The sequence below is a fragment of the Zalophus californianus genome, chromosome 13, assembly GCF_009762305.2.
Source record: "Zalophus californianus isolate mZalCal1 chromosome 13, mZalCal1.pri.v2, whole genome shotgun sequence".
Classification (NCBI taxonomy): domain Eukaryota; kingdom Metazoa; phylum Chordata; class Mammalia; order Carnivora; family Otariidae; genus Zalophus; species Zalophus californianus.
The window spans coordinates 42,223,994-42,242,133 of NC_045607.1; the positions used below are offsets into that span (position 1 = coordinate 42,223,994).

At 37.9% G+C, this 18,140-nt stretch overlaps 1 protein-coding gene across 3 annotated transcripts in view; it reads left to right on the forward strand.

The window, feature by feature from the left end:
• Positions 1 to 18,140, forward strand: part of LINGO2 (leucine rich repeat and Ig domain containing 2) — a 1,255,110-nt gene that overhangs the window by 834,291 nt on the left and 402,679 nt on the right. For all 3 annotated transcript variants that reach the window (XM_027614289.2, XM_027614287.2, XM_027614288.1), the window contains one exon: positions 17,234 to 17,266. The gene's annotated coding sequence lies outside the window, so the exon portion shown is untranslated. The remainder of the gene's footprint in view (positions 1 to 17,233; positions 17,267 to 18,140) is intronic.

The following is an 18,140-nucleotide window of genomic DNA, read 5'->3' on the forward strand; positions in this document are numbered from 1 at the left end:
AAGGGGTCCTCTAAGCAAAGAGAGAGCCTAAAAGTAACATAGACCAGAAAGGAACACAGACAATATACAGTAACAGTCACCTTATAGGCAATACAATGGCACTGAAATCATATATTTCAATAGTTACCCTGAATGTAAATGGGCTAAATGTGCCAATCAAAAGCCACAGGGTATCAGATTGGATAAAAAAACAAGACCCATTGATATGCTTTCTGCAAGAGACTCATGTTAGACCCAAAGATACCCCCAGATTGAAAGTTGAGGGGGTGGAAAATCATTTACCATGCTAATGGACACCAAAAGAAAGCTGGGGTGGCAATCCTTATATCAGACAAATTAGATTTTAAAACAAAGACTATAATAAGAGATGAGGAAGGACACTATATCCTACTTAAAGGGTCTATCCAACAAGAAGATCGAACAATTGTAAATATCTATGCCCCTAACATGGGAGCAGCCAATTATTTAAGGCAATTAATAACAAAAGCAAAGAAACACATCGATGACAATACAATAATAGTAGGGGACTTTAATGCCCCCACTCACTGAAATGGACAGATCATCTGAGCAAAAGATCAACAAGGAAATAAAGACTTTAAATTACACACTGGACCAAATGGACTTCACAGACATATTCAGAACATTCCATCCCAAAGCAACAGAATACACATTCTTGTCTAGTGCCCATGGAACATTCTCCAGAATAGATCACATCCTAGGTCACAGATCAGGTCTCAACCAGTACCAAAAGATTGGGATCAATCCTTGCATATTATCAGACCACAATGCTTTGAAACTAGAACTCAATCACAAGAGGAAAGCAGAAAGAGAAACTCAAATACATGGAGGCTAAAGAGCATCCTACTAAAGAATGAATGGGTCAACCAGGAAGTTAAAGAAGAATTTTAAAAATTCATAGAAACAAATGAAAGTGAAAATACAATTTTCAAAATCTTTGGGATGCAGCAAAGGCAGTCCTAAGAGGAAAGTATATAGCAACACAAGCCTTTCTCAAGAAACAAGAAAAGTCTCAAATACACAACCTAACCCTACACCTAAAGGAGCTGGAGAAAGAAGAGAAAATAAAGCCTAAACCCAGCAGGAGAAGAGAAATAATAAAGATCAGAGCAGAAATCAATGAAATAGAAACCAAAAGAACAGTAGAACAGATCAATGAAACTAGGAGCTGGTTCTTTGAAAGAATTAACAAGATTGATAAACCCCTGGCCAGACTTATCAAAAAGAAAAGAGAAAGGACTATTCTCCTGAAACTGTTCCAAAAAATAGAAATGGAAGGAAACCTTCTAAACTCATTTTATGAGGCCACCATTATCTTGATCCCAAAACCAGACAAGGACCCCATCAAAAAGGAGAATGACAGACCAATATCCTTGATGAACATGGATGCAAAAATTCTCACCAAAATACTAACCAATAGGATCCAGTAGTCCATTAAAAGGATTATTCACCAGGACCAAGTGGGATTTATCCCTGGGCTGCAGGTTGGCTCAACATCTGAAAATCAATCAATATATTACAATACATTAATAAAAGAAAGAACAAGAACCATATAATCCTCTCAATAGATGCAGAAGAAGCATTTGACAAAGTACAGCATCCTTTCTTGATCAAAACTCTTCAGAGTATAGGGATAGAGGGTACATACCTCAATATCATAAAAGCCATCTATGAAAACCCACAGCATATATCATTCTCAATGGGGAAAACCTGAGAGCTTTCCCCTAAGGTCAGGAACTCGGCAGGGATGTCCACTATCACCACTGCTATTCAACATAGTATTAGAAGTCCTAGCCACAGCAATCAGACAACAAAAAGAAATAACAGGCATCCAAATTGACAAGGAAGAAGTCAACCTCTCACTGCTTGCAGATGATATGATACTTTATGTGGGAAACCCAAAAGACTCCACCCCAAAACTGCTAGAACTCATACAGGAATTCAGTAAAGTGGCAGGATATAAAATCAATGCACAGAAATCAGGGGCATTCCTATACACCAACAAGACAGAAGAAAGAGAAATTAAGGAGTTGATCCCACTTATAATTGCACCCAAAACTGTAAGATACCTAGGAATAAATCTAACCAAAGAGGCAAAGAATCTGTACTCAGAAAACTATAAAATAGTCATGAAAGAAATTGAGGAAGACACAAAGAAATGGAAAAACGTTCCATGCTCATGGACTGGAAGAACAAACATTGTGAGGATGTCAATGCTACCTAGAGCAATTTACAATTCAATGCAATCCCTATCAAAATACCATCCACTTTTTTCAAAGAAATGGAACAAATAATCTTAAAATTTGTATGGAACCAGAAAAGACCCTGAAGAGCCAGAGGAATGTTGAAAAAGAAAAGCATAGCTGGCGACATCACAATTCCGGACTTCAAGCTTTATTACAAAGTTGTCATCATCAAGACGGTATGGTACTGGCATGAAAACAGACACATAGATCGATGGAACAGAATCGAGAGCCCAGAAATGGACTCTCAACTCTATGGTCAACTCATCTTCAACACAGCAGAAAAGAATGTCCAATGGAAAAAAGACAGTCTCTTCAACAAATGGTGTTGGGAAAATTGGACAGCCACATGCAGAAGAATGAAACTGGACCATTTCCTTACACCACACACAAAAATAAACTCAAAATGGTTGAAAGACCTCAATGTGAGATAGGAGACCATCAACTTCCTAAAGGAGAACACAGGCAGCAACCTCTTTGACCTCAGCCACAGCAGCTTTTTCCTAGAAACATCACCAAAGGCATGAGAAGCAAGGGCAAAAATGAGCAGTTGTGGCTTCATCAAGATAAGAAGCTTTTACACAGCAAAAGAAACAGTCAACAAACCCAAAAGAGAACCAACAGAATGGGAGAAGATATTTGCAAATGACATATCAGATAAAGTGCTAGTATCCAAAATCTATAAAGAACTTTGAAACTGAATGCCCAAAGAACAAATAATCCAGTCAAGAAATGGGCAGAAGACATGAACAGACATTTTTCCAAAGAAGACATCCAAATGGCTGACAGACATGAAAAAGTGCTCAACATCGCTCGGCATCAGGGAAATCCAAATCAAAACCTCAGTAAGATATCACTTCACACCAGTCAGAATGGCTAAAATTAACAAGTCAGGAAACGACAGATGTTGGCGGGAATGCGGAGAAAGGGGAACCCTCCTACACTGTTGGTGGGAATGCAAGCTGGTGCAGTCGCTCTGGAAAACAGTACGGAGGTTCCTCAAAAAGTTGAAAATAGAGTGACCTTATGACCCAGCAATTGCACTACTGGGCATTTACCCCAAAGATAGAAATGTAGGGATCCGAAGGGGTACGTGCACCCCGATGTTTATAGCAGCAATGTCCACAAGAGCCAAACTGTGGAAAGAGGCAAGATGTCCATCGACAGATGAATGGATAAAGAAGAGGTGGTGTGTATATATATATATATATATATATATATATATATATATATATATATATATATACAATGGAATATCATGCAGCCATCAAAAGGAATGAAATCTTGCCATTTGCAACGATGTGGATGGAACTGGAGGGTATTATGCTGAGCAAAATAAGTCAGTCAGAGAAAGACATGTATCATATGACCTCACTGATATGAGGAATTCTTAATCTCAGGAAACAAACTGAGTGTTGCTGGAGTGGTGGGGGTGGGAGGGATGGGGTGGCTGGGTGATAGGCATGGGGAGGGTACGTGCTATGGTGAGCGCTGTGAATTGTGCAAGACTGTTGAATCACAGACCTGTACTTCTGAAACAAATAATATATTATATGTTTAAAAAAAAAAGAGGATAGCAGGAAGGGGAAAATGAAGAGAGGGAAATCGGAGGGGGAGACGAACCAGGAGAGGGTTCTAGAGGGGAGGGGTGTGGGGGGATGGATTAGCCTGGTGATGGGTACTAAAGAGGGCACGTACTGAATGGAGCGCTGGATGTTATACGCAAACAATGAATCGATGTATGGTGATTAATATAACATAATAAAAAAATAAATACATATAAAGTGTAGAACAGAGAGTGCCTAAGTGGCTCAGTGAGTTGAGTGTCTGACTCTTGACTTTGGCTCAGGTCATGATCGCAGTGTCATGAGACTAGGCCCCATATCCAGCTCTGTACTGGCTGTGGAGCCCCGCTTAAGACTCTCTCCCTCTCCCTTTTCCCCTCTCCCTGCCCTTCTTATTCTGCTTTCACATGCATACACACATGCTCATGCTCTCTCCCTCTCTCAAAAAAAAAGTGTGGAACAGAATGTCAGATTGAAATAAATTAAAAGGCAGAAGCAGTTGCAAATATATCAGTAACTACAATAAAACGCTAACTGAAAAAAGCCCAAATAAATACAAGATGATTACTTTTTAAAATTAAAAACACTATAAATGTACTTTCATAGATATGTAGGTATGTATACAGATATATATCCTTTGTATATGAATGCTTATAAATATAACACTCTGTATAATGGAAAGGAAGAGAATAATGTATGTGGAATTCGGGTTGCTGTTTGCTTGAGGAAATGGGTTCAAGGGAATCATTTGTTTGGGATTGAGGAGGAGCATGATGCCAGTTCTCTAGTTTTTGTTTTGATGGTAGATTTCCTTATTACATTATTAAAAATTACTAAATTTACAAAATTATCTAAATAGAGCTTTGAAATTATCTAACAGCAGTTTAAAATAGAAATAACTATTTTAGTACTCTTTATCACTAATTTAATATGTGCAAATTTCTACATGTTATATTGTATAATATTTTAGTGAATATGAAAATATACAAAAGAATTTTCATAGATGTAATTCTGCCCAAAAACTGAATAACCTTTTATGCATTAGGTTAAGACTGTAGCTTTTTCTACTCCAAAATCTTTTACCACAAGAATTCTAGGCAAACCTAAACACTGCAGGTGTGTTGGAAGAAAATGCTTATGAAAAACAGATGTATTTTCCAATTCAGAGCTTCCTTATATTAAAGTCACTGTTTAATTAATTTCACACAATATTATCTGGTTGACTTACTCTCTCTCTCTCTAAGCACCTCTGGGAATATCTGAAATATTGTACAGATGCTCTTACAGAGAATTACATTACTAAGTGTCATTAGCATAAATCAACATTCAACATTAATTTAGTGGTTGGGGGCTGGGAGGTGACAAACCCCTCTTTTCTTCATTCACCTCCAAATTCTTGTCTGTGTTAATGGCTTTGTGTGCTCGGAGATTCTCTGCATGGACTGCCTCCTTCCCAGGTGGGATTCTCTGAGGATCCTGACTTCCCACTGTCTGGCATCCATAGTCCTCCCTATGAGTGTCTACTGCCTTTAACGTGCGGCCTTTCTTGGAAACCTTCTTCCAAAGGGTCCAGACTTCCCTTCCTAAGCCTTCCCATACTCTTTCATGGGAGATTAAGGAAGGAAGAAGAATGCATGCTGGGTGGAGAAGGAAATATATATGAAGACAAGCGGCAGAGCAGAAATCCAAGATCTTGTGTACAACAAAAGATCAGGGATCTATGATAGTAGACTAGATACCTGTGATAGCTATTTCAACTTTAAAAATGAAAGGGTGAGTGCTTCTGGCAAGGTAGACAGAGGCTACCCTACAAAGGGCCTCACATACATCCTAGAGCGAGTGAGCTTCATCCTACAGGTGATGAAGTACAAAAGAAGGATTTGAACCAAGGGTCTTTGCTCTGGACTGGACTTGAGGAAGATCAGCTCGATGGCAGAGAAGACCCCACCTCCACAACCACCACCTTTTACAATAGCATTCCTATTCTTTTTGTCATCATGTATGTCATACATCTCCACAAATATTGTTTGGGAAAAGGTGTGAAAAAATCATGATTCCAATGTTATCAAGTGCTAGAATTGCAGCAATTTCCCACTTAATCCTCATAGTAGCCCAGTGAGGTGGATACTATTTATTACCATCCCCACTTTACAGATCAGGAAAATGAGGCATAGGGTCAAATAACCTGTCAAAGATCACACAGCAAGTTGAAGAGCCCTATCAAGGGTATCTAAAAATAGAACAAGTATTATTAGCTGGTATGCTTTAGCACTTGCCATACTGTTTGGCTTGTAGAACTTAATTACAGTAATCCTATATGAGAGTTTCAGGTGTTGAAGAGCTACAGATTGCATATGAATGAGCCCCATGAGAGTCAAGGCTTTGCTCTAAGTACTGCTGAGGCACAGCATAGGAAATATAAAATGTATTTAGTTGGTATTCGGCTGACTCTCCCTGTGGATATTATGTCTGTCCTTAATATAAGTGAACACCTATTAATGGCCATAATGTGGTGTAGGTGGCTAGCTAAACTCACTTAATACATGATTTATTGACATGATTGTTTTACGAAGACATATCTAATCAGTTTTCTCATGTGAATCTTTCCATGTGAAGCATTCCACGTGAGAACATCTTTGTCTGAATACTAGACATTTGAGATGTTCTAATAATGCTTTCCTATTTTGAATGTCATGATGATAAATGCAACTAGCTGAGATAGTTTAATAATCAAAAACAGTATTGAAGAAGAAATGGAACTGATATTTCTTTTGTGTCTAATAAATGCCATGCACTATCTATATATAATCTCACTAACTCTCATTTTATAAATAAGAAAACTGAGGCTCAAAGAAATTAAGGAAATGACCTCACCCAGTATTTTCTAGTTAATAAGTAGTAATGCTGGGAGTCAGCCTAGGTGCATCTGAATCCAAAGACTGCTCTTCCCACTGCAACATACTCACTGCAACATGCTCACCATGTCTATAACAATATGCAAATATCTGTGAATATATTAACAATAAAAGAAACATTAAATATACAACTCTGAATGATGGCCTGAGCCTTTTGACCCACAGGGCAGCACTCTAATGATTTGGCAAAAAATCTTCCCCAAATTTGCAGCTTTGGGTTTCTGTACAACAGGACGGTTAGGTTAGAGGTACAAAATAAATGGCCATCTGGGTATTTCCTCATTTGTCAATATATGATCAACTTTCTGCAAGCTAAACACTTTCACTGGACACCCCTGAGTAGAGTGTGGGCAGAAGATGAAGATTTCCTTTTAGAGCCACAGTTATAATCTGGGAATAATAATAATCTTTGAAAAGATTATTGCCTATTTTTATTCTTGATGGTGCCCATTCAGACTTAAGCATGGTTTTGTATATTTGAGATATATATATATATGTATGTGTATGTATATACACATATATACACACGTACACTCCAACCGAAATTACTAAGGACACACTTGAACTCCCCACAAAAGTAGTTATAATTATCCTATGGGCTGTACCAGTATTCCTTGAGATCTGCTATCTATAGTCATAGCCACACTCACTTCCAAATTACATTACATAATACATTAATAGCCTCAAGCTCACCAACCAATGGGCTGAGCCCTTGGTATACAAATACCTACAGACTCACATATTTTTTTCTATTTCTACCATATTAATCAAAACTCCACTACTGAACTTCTGGTTGTTTGTTTTGCTCTGCAGTTTCCTTCCAGACTTGATACACTCGTTTCTCAATTGTTGCCTTTTAATAGGCCCCTGAAAAAGCTGATGGCTTCTCCTCTAAGACTCCGAAAACACCATTCTGTATAGCCATAATTACTGTCAGGGATCCTGTTTTGAATGACACTTTCTACCCACCAGTGTGGGACTTCCTTGTGTATTGAGGATGGACTTTACCATGTTTCTTTGGGTCTTATATAAAGGAAACCTCTGGCCCTGAGAAAGAAATATACAGTCAGGGAACAGCCCCAGTCATACCTAGCCCCTGCTCCCTGTTCTTGAGGAGCCTGAGTTGCTATGGACCCAACATAAGTCATTCATGTGTAATATACATCCATTTCTGCTTCTCTCTTCCCATCCAATCTGTAGTTTTTGTGCTTTTCTTATTTTAAGCCTGTACTATTCTTTCTTCTCCAATTCATCCTACATATCACTGTCAAATCAGTATTCCCAGGATTTAACTTTGTAGCTCCTCATTGTCTGAAACAACCTGAAAAATGTTAAGCCTCACATAGAATACCCTTCACACTGTGGTTTTTCTGGTCTTTCCAGACATACCTCCTCTGTGTTTTCTCACTCCTACTCTATATGCTTATCCAAATTGACTGGTTTTTATTCTCTGATCACTCACTCTTCTCCATACCTGTACCTAAAGGAACCCCACTTCCTACTTCTCCATCTGTTTCCATTTACCAGTTTTTCAAGGCTTTTTTCTCCATGAAATTCCCCCTTTTAAAGAATTTTGCATTTGAAATAAAGCTTTGAAGTCTCTGAATCCAATAATTTATTTCATGATTTTCTCCCCCCTAAAATATCCTCTGTTAGTGGTCACCTAGTTTATTTATGTCTGATGACAAGTATGTATGTACCTAGACTAAGCTACATATGGTGTCTTATCTTTATCTTGCCAGTGTCTTGTACATTTTAGAGTCATTGTATATGGCTTGAAACATGTTTCCTAAATGAATGAATAAATGAAGGAATGATTGTCTATCTCTCAAGGCACTGGCCAGCTAACTTTTTCTGTAAATGGTCACATAGTAAATATATTTGCGGATTGTATGGTCTCTGTCTAATCTTCTCATCTGTTACTATAGCAAGAGAGCAGACATAAACAATGTATAAAGAATAACACTGGTTTTGGCAGCCTGTAGTTTGCCAGCCCCTGTCTTAAGGCAATAAAAGCCATCTTGAGACAGTTTTTAGTATTCTTCATCATGTTACTTCAAATCTCTCTAACTAAAATTTTATGACTCTCATTCAGATGTTCCAAAACAATTTGTGTGTTTCCTCTGATCATGTTCAGTTCTTTCAGTCATTCCTTATAGTATTTTGAATTTCTTCACTAACTTAGCCTTTCTTCCAGATTATGTTCCATTTGTTTGTGGATCTTATAAAATTTGGTTTCCAAAACAAAGCAGTGCTCCCTATTGATATGACAACTGAACAGTAAAGCAGGTTCATTTCCTACCTTCCTTTATTTACTGCAGGTGTAATATTAAAGCTTAAGATAGCATTAAAATGTGTGGGAAACACATCACATTTCCTATTGATTCAAAAGTCATACTTCTGGGGGCGCCTGGGTGGCTGACTCTTGATTTTGGCTCAGGTCATGCTGTCAGGGTCATGGGATCAAGCCCTGCATCAGGTCCCCACTCAGTGGGGGAATCTGCTTGAAATTCTCTCCCTTTCCCTCTGCTCTCCCCACACACACACTCTCTCTCTCTCTCTCAAATAAATAAATAAAATCTTTTAAAAAAAAGTCATACTTTTGTTCTATATTCTTATCCAAATCATTCTGTGTTAAGTAGTGGGGTTTTTTTGTGAGGTGGGGGGAACCAAGTAAAAATCTCATATTTTCATAATATTACTTTCTTACCTTATTTTAAAAGACTAAATGGTATTAAGGATTAGTTTTAAAATTATAAGACACCTATAGTGACACCCTGGCTCCCCAGTTCCTTGGCCAGTGCTTTTTTAACCAACCATATTCATCAAATGCGTCTTGTTACCTTTAGTTCATCACTCAGTTATTTGCTGTATTTGTCCCATTTAGTACTATCCCTTTTATCTCATCTATTCACACATGCATTCATTCACTCATTCTAAGTTGTGTATTGAGTGCTTACCATGTGCCATTTACCATGTGAAAGAGAGAGACATGCCTTTTGCACAGGGCTTACAGTAAGCCTTGACATCAGGCCACAAATGCACCATCTGATTCCTGAACAGTCCACACAAATCCACATTTCTTGCTGTGCCATATGATCTCTAGGATCTACCTCATATATCCAAACATACTCCTAGGGCACCTGGGTGGCTCAGTTGGTTAAGCGACTGCCTTCGGCTCAGATCATGATGCTGGAGTCCCAGAATCGAGTCCCGCATCGGGCTCCCTGCTCAGCGGGGAGTCTGCTTCTCCCTCTGACACTCTTCCCTCTCATGCTATCTCTCATTCTCTCTCTCTCAAATAAATAAATAAAATCTTTAAAAAAAACATACTCCTATTGTGGGATTAATCCAGTTTTCCATATGTTCCCTGACATTTGGTTCTGGTGCACATTTTGATTCTGTTCTTTCCCCTTTGTCTTTCCATTTAGGTTTCGTCTTTCTGAATATTCCTTTTGGTTCCCCTTCAGGGATGCTGGCTTGGATACACTTTACTAGCTGTCTCTTATTTAGACAGTGTCAAGCTGTACACCTTTCCTGTGCTTAGCTTGGCTCTTGGGCCTTAACTTGTCCCTCAGGTTGAGGAAAAATGTTGCCCTCTATTTAGAGGCAGAGTATAGACTAAACGCTGGCCTCCTGATACCTTGCTCAGTGCTTTTTTAACCATACTGCTTCCCCAGAGTGGTAGGAAGGTGATATCACATTAGTTAACGTGGACTCTATTTGCCATCTCTGTCAATAGGACCAAAGCAGACAAACATAAAACAAATCTGCCTTTACTCTCCTGCAAGTGCCACCTCAGCAATTTTTACAAACTGCCTCCTCATCTCCAAACCATTCCTTTGGCTCCAGCCTGCCACCATTTCCTGTATAATTCACCCTGCAAGTTAAGACATTTCCCCAACCTCTCCCTTTTACTTAATTTAAAATTTAAAAATTTTAGGTATTCTTTGAAAAACTATATCAAAATTAAATTCGTACAGCATCATTTTCCACTGATATGCTCTGTCCTGGAGAGACCCTGGGGTTACAAAGTCAACCCCATGCCTTTATCTCTAAGTCTTTGTTTGTTGGTCCACATTTTCGTATATACTACTGTGATGTTAAATGTAGTGTAACATGTTGCTTTCTGTACTGACAGTCACTCAGCTATACTAGTTCTGGGTGTCGTGGGCAAAAATTGACTCTTTTCCCTGAACCCCAAAAAATTCCTTACTAGGCATGGAGGAGCCTTTTACTGATGCGGTTTTAAGAGGATGCCAGATGTACTGGCATTCTAAGTCAAGGTAAGCTCCTTGTGAGTAAGTGGTGAACATCTTTGTTATCTTCTACAACCCCAATTATAATGATTAATGAACTGGTGTAAGTCTATGTTGCTGCCTTTCTGAAGTTTACAGCTTTACATGTTAATGACTTTGCTTAAGAATAATGAATGACCCCAGAATAAATTTAGAATGCCTGACTATACAGTTCTACAAAATTATCAATCATTAGGTGAACAATAGTCTAATAAAGGTGTTTCTGGAAGCCCTTTTTCCTTAAGATTTTATTTACTTATTTGAGAGAGAGAGAGAACATGAATAGGGGGAGGGGCAGAGAGTCAAGCAGACTCCCCACTGAGCAGGGAGCCTGACTCGGGGCTCAATCCCAGGACCCTGACATCATGACCTGAGCTGAAGGCAGATGCTTAACCAACTGAGCCACCCAGGCGCCCCTGGATGTCTTTAATGTAAAGCTCACTGAATGGAGTATACTGTACAAAACCTGCTACTTCTTAGTAAAAAGGCCAATTCATTAGCTTTATGCTTCATTTGAAATGTTTCCCATGTTCCTTGCTTTGCTTTATTGCCCCACATCTCCACATGGGATATATAATGCAGCTTCTGTGGGGAGGTTCCTATCCCAGTAATCACAAGTTGAAACTCTTCGCATCCTTCTGATGTTTCAGAGTTCCTCAAAACCTAGGCCCCAATGAAATAATATAATAACCTTTTGTCCACCAACTGAAGACAAGTAAGATAAAACTAAAGCTAGAAGGGCCTCTTCTATGTGTAACAACTATTTCTTGCCCTCCCTGTGGCCAGGTTAAGTATGTTTCTTGGAATTTTCTTGTCTCAGTTTTCTGTCAGAGGAATACAATCTAACACCTTGGGTTTATTTATCATGTGGAGTCCTTAGTGAAGTATAATGGCCAGATGACATGAGTAAATTCATGTCAATGATGCCACATACATTTAGACAGAAGACTACAGTGATTTGATCCAGTATTAAGAGTTGGTAAGTGAGAAAAAGGAATTGGTGATGTGGAATTTCTTTGGGAACAGAGCAAAGAGGTACAATGATTTCCAGAAAAGAGACTACAGAGACATGGTGACCACTGAGTTGCACTGTTCACTGATTGTAAAATCTTAATGACATTCTCTCAAAACTGCATAGAATTAGGTAACTTCTGTGTTCTGATTGTAAATGCTGCCTGAAGTAATATTTTACTGGACCATAAATCATTCTGAATACATATCATGCCTGGTAAAATCCTTACATTTATGGTAGAAAATGTAAGTCCTTGTTGCATAGCTAATCTTTTATGTTTTCTGAAACAGAGAAATCTGGAATTTTTTTCTAGAAAAATGACATGATTAAAAGTATCATATTATTCTTTGAAAATGATCTAGCAAAACTAGGGATTTTGGCCAAACTAACCTAGGAATTAGTCTTGAGAGATGTTTTATAACCCAGATATACACCCATATATGCATATGTATGTACATATATATTTTAATATAAAAATCAGTATGTGTGTGTATGTATGTCTATTAATTTATCTCATTCTGGATTTCAAGAGGTATAAATACATTAGTTTAATGTTCCAATGGCGGCATAATTGTAGATACTGTGTAATACTGAAGAATGCTTTCTGACTTACAAGCTTAAACATAACATTATTGGCTATGTTGAAACTTAAATTAAGCTTTTTTAAAAAATTTATTTATTTGAGAGAAAGAGAATGAGCAGGGGGAGGGGCAGAGGGAGAGGGAGAGAGAGAATCCCAAGCAGACTCCCTGCCAAGCATGGAACCTGACCCGGGGCTCAATCTCACAACCCTGAAATCACGACCTGAGTGGAAATCAAAAGTTGGATGCTAAACCAACTGAGTCACCCAGGCACCCCTAAGCTGTTCTTTATGGAAAACAGGAAGATATTATGGATACGATATGGGCTTTAGAGGCAGTTGTATCCGTGTTCAATGTTTAGTGCCATGACTTCTAAGTTTTGTAATCTTGCTTTAGGTCAGTTTTCATGAGAGAGAGAGAGGCTCTGAGATGGAAGTTTTTATACAGGAAGTTTGTTGGGGAGTGTACTTGGAATCAATATTATTGAAGGTGTCCCAGATAGAGAAAAGGGGGCTTGGCCTTTGTACTCCTTTACTTATGAGTCATTGGATGTGAGCTGCCTGTGGGAGAGGGAATAGTCTGGATGAGTCAGTGCCATTTAGTAGAAGGAGAAAAATATCCGGAGAGGGAGTCAGCTGTGAGCCATCAGAAGCCAACACTTGAGGCAGCTGGGGAAATGACTCCCTTGTCCTGAAGGAGGATGTGGGTGATGACCTGCACCATCTACTGTGTCGACTTCTTGTGACCTTTGGCTCTTCTTGCTTCCTATAATAAGTTTATTCCATCTGGGAGCATCTTCTCCAGGATTCCTTAGTAGGTCACCTTTCTTCAGAAAACCTCCAACAGGAAGGTTAGCGGGGACCACAGCCCATGCTGATTCATCTAGTCTCAAGACCACAACAGTACTGATACTTACTGTCTTCCTATTGTCTTCTCTCTTCTACTACCCATTTTAGAATTCCTTCTTCCTCTGCCAGCTCCTCTAGTGATATATGTGGCTTACCTTGTAGGCTGGCATAGACCATTACTGAGGGGTCTGAACCTCTCCTCACCATTCCCTTCTTAGGTCATCGCTGTGGTACTTGTCTGTTTACTACCAAAAATAGGCAGGAAAATACTAGGAAATGCTCTGTGAACCACTTGGATATCAGAAATTCTTCCCTGCCCTCGTTGTAGGATGGCAGGTCTACTTCTTCCTGATGATCAGTCAGTTACCCTGCCAGTATGGTGACTTCCTGTTGCCAGTCAGCTGACATAGGATGCCCAAAGTGATTGGATACAAAATATGTTTTAAAGTTTAATGAGACTCTTGTGTCCTCTCATGGAAACATTCTCCCTCTGAAAATCAGGATCTCTGGATCCACTGAACCTAAATTTGTGGAAATAGGAAGCACAAATTCCCCATTTAGGCCACTGGGAGTGATGCTAAATTCAACCACTTCTACTTCCTCCCCTTGGTTCCTAGACCCATGTGTTGATTCTGTCTTTTGGGGATGCAGTACCAAAGAAAGGTCTTGATTTGGAATATTTATCAGATCCTTTAAATGACACTACATGACTACAAGTTATCATCTTCACCCTGGTGTTTCAGCTGTAATGTCAAAATGGTGTTCCATTGGGCTGTCAGGCCAGCAGCTTCTGGGTCATGCAGTATGTATTGAGATGAGAAGATTGCATTATTATGTGTCCACTGCTGAAGTCCAAAGTATTTTCACTGGTCTGAGGTGATATTATGCGGTATCATGTGCTGATGTATCAAACATTCTATAGGTCCTCAGAGCATGGTGCTTAATAAGGCCCTGCAGACAAGTAAGCAAACCTGTATTTGGAATTTGCTTCCATTTTAGTAAAAATGTATCACTGCTCCTTCTAGGTAGAAGAGGTTCAACGGTCCTAATCAGCTCTCCATCAAGTGCATGGTTGCTCTCCCTGAGGGATAGTGCTGAAATTGAGGCTTGGTGTTGACCCCTGTTGTTATCAAGTTGGACAGTTCGTCAACCTTTCCATGTAGGTTGGAGGACAGAAATATATATTGTGTGGCCTATGTGAAATAAATGGGTTCCACTGAAAGAACAAGGGGGAGATTATTTCAAGGTTTAAAAAAGGAATGTGAGAGGGGAATGGAACCCCCTGGGCAGGGTATCAGAGATAGATTAAAGCTTAGGAAGAACCAAGAACAGATCTTAGAAGTCTTCAAGCTCCATAAGCTGGAAAGTCAGTGGCTAGAATGTAGTCTGCTAAAAAAAAAAAAAAAAAATCACTAATTATATGTTTTTGTTTTTGCCTTTTATTTCCTGTTTTGATTTGGTTTCTGAGCTTCTTTTTAATCTCAGTTTCTTCTTTGATCAAGGCTGGTCAATTTGCCAAGTTAAAAAAAGAGAGAGAGAGAGAACACAGGCCAATTTGGAATATTTGGGTAAATAAATTATTTCAGTGATCTTAATTTTCCTCATTTATAAAGCTGAAAGTAAAAATACCTGTCTTGCAATTATGGGATTTAAAAAGATGTCTGTAAATTACTTGTATACTGTAGGTGCTCAGTCACTGATTATTAATATCGAAAAAATCCTGAACAATCACTGCTGATTTCCAGTGGGTCTCCATCCTTGCTTGTCGCCCTGGTTGTAGAGATCTGGCAAAGTGGAAGTAAGGCAGGCAGATAAGATGAGTTAGGAGAGAACCAGTTCCCATCCTGAGAGCTCACTTACTAAGATTTTTCAGTGATTGACATTGGATTTTACTTTGTATTGTTGGCTTTCTTTTTGAAATAATATAATTTTTGTGTTTATTTTTGGGTGTCCTTAATTCTTTTTATATTTTTCTGCTTATCTCAAAAAATTCTTGTTCACTTATAAACATTTCAAGCACTGAGAATTCATTAATCATGGTGGGTGGGAAGTTCCTTCTTTAACTTATTACTAAAAGACAATTACTTTAAGTATTTGATATCTCTTCCCCTAGATTTTCTTCTATGCAAAATCAGATATTACATATACATAAATAAATGTATACATTTAACAGAAGTAAGATCATATTAGACATACTGTTTCACAACTTGCTGTTTTAACTTAACAGTGTTTTATGGGCACTTTTCCAGGACACATAGTGTGAACCCTGTTTTTTAATAACTTTAATATCCTATTGTATTCTATTGTACCACAAAGTATTTAGTGGACATTCAGGCTGCTTCTATAGGTTTTCATTATTAAAGCAATGCTGTAATGACTACTCGTATACTTCTAGCATAAATTCTAGAAATGTAACTGTTGGGTCAGAGGGCATGAAAAATGTTAATCTTAATGAATAGTGCCAAATTCCCCTTCAAAAATGTGGCATTGAATTTCACTCTGCGCAGAGGCTTATTCCATTCTTGGGATAAGAGTAGAAGTTCTATCTTTTAGGAGTAAGGATTATAGCCAGTGTCTGTCTGCCAGGAAGCCTACTACACTTCACAGATAAGGAAAAAACTGGTTTTGGAAAAGAGAGACTGTCAGTGAATCAGTTCACCAATGTGCACTGATACCAATGAATGAAACGGAGGCTTTTGACAATGAACTCATAAATAGACTTTCAAGTCTGAGACCTGATTTTAAACCTTACTCTACTATTTACTAGCTGTATGATGTTAGGTAAATTACTCAATATTCCTGAATCTTATAAAACTGATAGTAATACGACTTACCTCATGGGCCTTGGTATGAAGGTTAATTGAGAAACATATGTAATTCACATACACCTGCATGTAGTATACACATATGTCCTATATATGTCAGCCTGATTGTACCAGGCCTGCCCTATAGCAATTATTAGCTATTGTTATGATTATTATTATGCTTTTCCAGAATACATATCTGAGATCCCAACAGGATGTTTTATTTCAGGGCTTTTTCTCTCACCTCCTCATTCCTCAAAGAGAACAATGACTAGAAAACATTGGTTGGGTAAATACTGCATTATCATAATTACAATTTCCCTGAGAAAAGTGGCTTGCAGTTTGAATATTCAGCATCATAATTACAATTTCCATAAGGAATGTAGAACAGTTATTATAAACAACACAATAATCACTTGGTCTGTAAGGGAGAACAGATTATTGGGGGAGCAAAGAGGGAAAAGAAGCAAAAGCCTATGTCCTAATCAGCATTCAGGAATAGAAATACAGAACCTGAGAGTATATTGTAATAGCCTCTTAAAATATTCTTGTCTGAATTTATCAAAAACTCTTATCATGATGGCACATTTCCATGGGTTGATTAATTGCTGCCTATATATTTTCTTCTTATATGCAATTTAGTTTTATCATTTTTATTAAACATCCCCTCTGTACTTTTTCTCATTGTCATTGATAATTGCTTTGCCTCCCAAAATTTTAAAAAGCTAACTACAATGAAGTACAAAAATCACAAAATATTTAAAAAAGAAACTATTTGGGGGGGAAAAAGTTTTATCAGAGTATTTCTCTCTTCACAGTTAAATGTGTCTCCTTTGTCAAGGGAAAATGGGTAAAAGTTCTTTTTTTTTAATGCTCTTTTTACTGTCATGTTGCCTTAATTGGATTTCACTTAAATTTCCTTTTTTTCTTGTCTTTCTTATTTTTTTAGGTGAGATGAGAAAAACAAAATGCAGCTTTCAAGGTTGGTACTTTTCATGATGTTTTAAAATGTCTCGTTAATATTAAACAGTATAAAAGAAGCAGAGCAAAATATGTCCTTAGCTTCTCACAGATAGTGATTAGAGGACATTATGTCTTTATTTTTCATATTCATAGATGGAAAAGTACAACAGAGATTGTAACAGAATGCAAGGTAACAATCAAATATTACCCCTGATTAAATCTTTGTCAGAATTATAAAGTTGGAAATATTCAATATTTTTCTACCTCATCCATCCATTTATCCATTCACCCATGAATCCATTAATCCATCCATCCACTCACCATTATATTTTTTCAGTGAATACTTATTACTTACATATTGCACATAACTTCACCATATTCTCAATTCCACACCTTCTTCCAACCCTTCTCACTGTTTCTGGCAATAAACTTTCATCTCTTATCACAGGTCTTCAATTTAGCTTGCTGTATTTGATACAGGAGCAGTGTTTCCACAATACTGCTCAGCTAATAGGTGTTCAGATATGTCTCTTCCCAAATAACTGGGGCAAAAAGGAAATCATCAGTGTGATAATAAGGAATCCTTCTCTTTACATAATGATGCATTGAGTAATGTCCTTCACTGTTTTGTGATTATTATATGTAGATTATTATCATATAGTTTAGAAGTATATATACAGTAGTCTATAATATCAGCTATCCTTCATCAGAATTCTAGTGTATAGTTCTTCTTTTTATCTTGTTAGCAATCTTAAGACTTTCTGACCAAGAACAGGTGTGTTCCACTATAAATTTAAAAATGAACAAAGCAGTCCAGATGCACATGAATGGCTCTTTGTAGGAACAGCAGTGGTGGATTGAAGCAAACTTCATGAGAAGCAGAGACTGAAAAT